The following is a 6,000-nucleotide window of genomic DNA, read 5'->3' on the forward strand; positions in this document are numbered from 1 at the left end:
CACTCAGAAAAACATTTAAGCCTTTTCATATGCCGCGTCTATATCATTACCCGAATCTAATCGACAAGTTGGTTTGAAAGTGAGTAAAGCATGTACGTCGTCAGTGGATTAAAGGGTCGTTTTGAATGTACAATACTTCTTCTGGTCGTTGAGTTATATACCACTAATTGTAAGCCAAAATTACAACAGTAACCTGTTTTCATATGATCACACGAACTAACATCTGGACAAAAATTTCTTTGAATAAGGCACTAGGTTACAAGAGGACGTATTCAGATGTTAAATAGTATCATAATAGAAATAAATACTAATGGTGTATCACATTCTCAATCAGCTCAAAAAAATTAATTTATCCAGGGGTCCAGGAACGACACATACATGCCAAATGAGATATTTCCTACTGAGGTCGAGAAGAGGATTTTCAGAGAAATGAGACCAATGAAACAAAACCACCATACTTGACGTGACACAACCATCACTGGATTAACAAAAAACTATTCTTAATTAAAAGAGGATAAATAGCCTTGTTAAAAATCTTCTGTTGCCTTGGACATAAGGTGAAATTTAACTTCTATTTTACACAAAGATTCGTTTTTCAAATCTTTTAATTTGTCTCACAGAGAATCCCAGTCTTCAAAAGCAGAATTAAAGAAAGTTAGTGATTCACGACCACTGATCTTTTTTCAAAACCAAGTTTGGATGGGTTAAACTGGTATAGTAGTTAGATATGTTTTTGCTAAAATGTTCAAGAAAATAGAAGGAACATTTATTATTAAATATGTTTTAAAAGTCTGAGTTGATCGTGAGTAACTCACTGTTTAATTTCTTGAAGTACAGTACATGTAATTCTTGTTCCTCTGTCTAAGCCTAAAATAAGAATAACGTAGCAATTTATTCACAGGGTAGAATTTAATCGACCAGACGCCAAGATATTTACCTGAAATTTGGGTTCGAATTTCGTGTCTTTAGCAAATTATCGAAAATATATCCTCATTGAATTGATTTATTTTTCTTCTATGTATTTTGTTTAATCACATCCTATTACCTCACAAAGATTTTATTGAAAAAGAATCAGTCAACTGTCTATAGTCTATATAAGCCGTCTCCCTATGGCGTATGGATGGATAAATAACGAACATACTAAATAATGGTATATCACACATTCACTGCAACACAAATAACTGGTATGAGTATTTGACCATAATTACAATATATATATTCAAAAACAGAAGTTAATTTAGAAGAAATAGCATCTGGACTTTTGTGTGAAAAAAGTGCACTGCCATCTGCTTATAAAAATAGTTTACATGAATCTTCTATGCTGATTTCCATATAATCATCGTAGACAAGAAGTAGAGGTGGATCCAGTATACGGCCTTGGGTGTCCCCACATGGAACATTTTCTAATGAGGATTTCATCCCATTAATTAAACAAGAACTGATATCTATTTTGCAGGTACGATTGTCAGTATTTATGAAATTTCACACTAGCAATGTAATGTATAGCATATACATAAATTTATGCTATATATAGTGTATCAACTTCGTATCCGTACGGTAGAACAAGTATCATCGGTAACGTCATTGTGTGAAGGGTATGTACGAGTTTGGTGTGTTCGATGACGTGTTTTATCTTTTAGATGTTTTTTATTCATACTATTTTAGGAGACCTTTTCGCCTCCTGAAAAAGATTATAAATGAGAAAATGACATTGCCTCGTTAATTGTTTTTCTTCAGACGAAGACAACCCCGAACTCTGACTATTATACATCATATAAAATACCTATGTATGTAGTTATTTCTATTTTTAGATCGTGTTGAATTACCTAAGTAGGTGGACAATTATTCGTTAGGAGACCATAATGAGGACCATGGTTTAGTAGGAGGACCTTGGTTGGTAGGAGGACCTTGGTTAGCAGGAGGACCTTGGTTCAGTAGGAGGACATTGGTTTAGTAGGAGGACCGTGGTTTAGTAGGAGGACATTGGTTAGCAGGAGGACCATGGTTTAGTAGGAGGACCTTGGTTTAGTAGGAGGATCTTGGTTTAGTAGGAGGATCTTGGTTTAGTAGGAGGACCTTGGTTTAGTAGGAGGACCTTGGTTTAGTAGGAGAACATTGGTTCAGTAGGAGGACATTGGTTCAGTAGGAGGACATTGGTTTAGTAGGAGGACATTGGTTCAGTAGGAGGACCTTGGTTTAATAGGAGGACATTGGTTCAGTAGGAGGACATTGGTTTAGTAGGAGGACCATGGTTTAGTAGGAGGGCCTTGATTTAGTAGGAGGACCTTGGTTCAGTAGGAGGACATTGGTTCAGTAGGAGGACATTGGTTTAATAGGAGGACATTGGTTCAGTAGGAGGACATTGGTTTAATAGGAGGGCCTTGGTTTAGTAGGAGGGCCTTGGTTAGCAGGAGGACCTTGGTTTAGTAGGAGAACATTGGTTCAGTAGGAGGGCCTTGGTTTAGTAGGAGGGCCTTGGTTAGCAGGAGGACCATGGTTTAGTAGGAGGACATTTGTTCAGTAGGAGGACCGTGGTTTAGTAGGAGGGCCTTGATTTAGTAGGAGGGCCTTGGTTTAGTAGAAGGGCCTTCGTTTAGAAGAAAGATCATAGTTTAGAAGTGAAAACCTTATTTAGTAGGAGGACCTTGGATTAGTAGGAGGACCGTGGTTTAGTAGGAGGACCTTGATTTAGTAGGAGGACCGTGGTTTAGTAGGAGGACCTTGATTCAGTAGGAGGACCTTGGTTAGTAGGAGGACCATGGTTTAGTAGGAGGACCTTGATTCAGTAGGAGTACCTTGGTTAGTAGGAGGACCTTGATTTAGTAGGAGGACCTTGGTTTAGTAGGAGGACCTTGGTTTAGTAGGAGGACCTTGATTCAGTAGGAGGACCTTATTTAGTAAGAGGACCTTGATTTAGTAGGAGGACCTTGGTTTAGTAGGAGGACCTTGGTTTAGTAGGAGGACCTTGATTCAGTAGGAGGACCTTATTTAGTAAGAGGACCTTGATTTAGTAGGAGGACCTTGGTTTAGTAGGAGGACCTTGATTCAGTAGGAGGACCTTATTTAGTAGGAGGACCTTAATTTAGTAGGACCTTGGTTGGTAGGAGGACCTTGGTTAGCAGGAGGACCTTGGTTCAGTAGGAGGACATTGGTTTAGTAGGAGGACCGTGGTTTAGTATTTTGTTTTTATTCAAGGGCCAGCTTCTGAATGACTTCAAAGGTCGAACAGTTCTGCGTCCAGTACGAAACCTATGGACAGCATCATACATGTACAAGAATGATAGACCGAATTCTGTTATTAGTATTTGTTACATGTTTCGGATGAGTAAGCGTCTTCTGCTTCATCGACGACATCAGTCATGTAAATCGCATTCATTCCAACTAAGTAATGTCATGTTCTCAAATGAGAACAAGGTATACAACAACCAACAGGGTCATGAAATCTCAGAATTGATAAACACTTAAGAACCCTTACATCCACGCAGAGCATATGATTCTCTCATATTTTGGTGTTGACAAGAATTTATTTGAAATTTCAGTAAATTTGATCACTTTTGGCCCCGCCTATCAGCCTCTTATCAGTGATAAGCCAGGTTCGATGTGTGCATTCCGTCAAGCTGTTATCCTATGCTTGTAATTTAATACAAGTTTCAAATATATCCAATGAAAATTCAACAAATTATGCTCAAATATGTATATAGTTTTTGTTATATATTTTATGATTAAAAGTATCAAAAGTTCACGGATACACGACGCTGGACAACAGACAGTCACAATAAGTTATCATGATACTTCATCTTGTGACCTAAAATGCATGTTTCAGCAAGGACGTATAATATAGATCTAATAAATCCCTGGATTCACTTAACGATAGAAACATATATACAAAATAAAGACCACTGCACCATTACATACAAAACTACTGTTGGTTGTTGACTTATTGTCAAACAGACACGAGAAAACACGTAAAGTCGTTTGTGTTGCCTTAGGGTCTCAAGATAGCATTAAAACACAAGTAACGGAGCAGTACGTGACCTTCTATGTGATAGCTACAAGTGAGCCTCAGAATTGTGCATACACAATGTCAGCTATATAATGTCGTTTCTTTCTTTGTCTGTTATTGGGATACCGGAGTTAATATACCCTGTGTGTGATTTCTTTGTGATAACCTTGTAATTTCTGTGTTTTACAGTACACTTTCACACATACTTACCAAAACTGTCAACACTGCCCCCGGCCAATATACTGCGATAGCGCCCATTCTTCTAAGTCTTTCCTCGGGCGCCAACAAATTGACTATATCGCCACCTCACATAACCAGGAAGTACCCGAAATACGTTGTTGTATAGGTGGTAAGCGGATGGCCCACCCAGTGACCCACGTCCAAACGCTAGGCTATCAAGAACGGGCGACAGCAGTGCCGGTAAACGTTCCACTGAAACCTATCCGGGACGTCAAAGTGTCAGAAATATCATAAATTCTAAAGTAAATCAGATTAAAAACAAGGAAGTTAAATACAAATGAATTTTCGAGACTGTTAGCGTTGTATGGTACATTCGTGTTCACTGTGCCACGCTGTGCAAATACACACATAAGATATATCAAGGTATTATTGTTCATGTTATAACAGTCCCTTTGTAGTGTTAAAAATCTGAGTGTATTGACAGATGAGGACTGATATCTGGAGAAGGGTATTCTCGATAGTCGAGTACATTGTATTGGTATTCCTTTGCCGTGACAGGTTAACTTGTTACAAACCTGGCAACCTTGTCTGGTCAGCTGTTCGTTGGTAAACGATTAGATTAACAAAACCTTAGAACGTAGACCCTAAACTCCCCAAATACGGCTTGAACAAGTTACCTGCTAATTGTTATATTAGACGAGCATACATGCTTTAGCATATTATCTAAAGCCTTTTCAGCGGTATTTCATTGTTACTCAAATCAACAATATATGCTGTTGACACTTAAAGTCTGATTTGACTTGAATACAGTTGAAAAATTATATAGAGTGACATTGATCTGCTTAAACGTTGTTTACTTGATCAAGATGATATATGAAAACAAATTTTATACAAAGCCAGTTTATTTGTTTCCACAAAGAGACATAGCTGTCAGTATAAACATTCTTGGTATCTTATTTGAATTCAGATCAGTTTTAATGCTCACACGTTAGATAAATGTCAAAAGACTGCCAATTACAAGGTGGCACATATATGTTTTATCTTGGTTTAAAAAAATTGTCATTTCAATCTATTTGAAGTTTTGCCAATTTTTTATTCATGTTCTCTTAAACTGGATCAATTGCCTCCTAATTTATCGGAAATTATTTACCTATCCCTTCTTAATTTTTGTAAAAGTGTTGCCTGTAGTAAGCTTTTATTCATCAAAAGTCTCCTATGTTTTAACCAAATGCATTACTGCTACATTCATTCGGTGCGGATTTAGGCTTTGAACATCAACATGGCACGAAGCTATTCTTGCGAGCTACATTTTGCTTGGACTCTTATGAAAATGAATAAATAATATTGGACAGACTTTATATAAGAAGGACATCTCGTTGTGTTTTCTTGAAAAGAATCTTGATTACGAAGAGTTATTGCTCTTTTAGTTGTTTTTTTCCATGTGAAAACTCTTGTCTGAAGATGTTCTGCCTCATTTTTTAATAGTTTTCGTTGATACGCTTTAGGCTATATAACTAGACACACGATTGCCGTTTTTCTCAATGAATATGCCCATGCTATATTTTTACGTATTTACTCGTGTAGTTATGGGATAGGATGCTCGTTTTTTGTGCATAAACAGGAAATTAGATAGTAAATTTCGGTTACAACACGAGACAATTGAAGTTAATCCTGGAATTAGGAATAATATCTGCTGTAAATATTGCTGCATTATATAGGCTAGTGTGAGATTGGTATAGTGTAAATATTCCATTTCTAGATAGTAACAGTATTTCTTTCCCGATCTAAGGTCCAATGATCCAAGATCATTATTTCTT

Source organism: Ylistrum balloti, unplaced genomic scaffold (assembly GCF_031769215.1).
Source record: "Ylistrum balloti isolate Yb309-2 unplaced genomic scaffold, AGI_CSIRO_Ybal_v1 Utg370680, whole genome shotgun sequence".
Taxonomy (NCBI): Eukaryota; Metazoa; Mollusca; class Bivalvia; order Pectinida; family Pectinidae; genus Ylistrum; species Ylistrum balloti.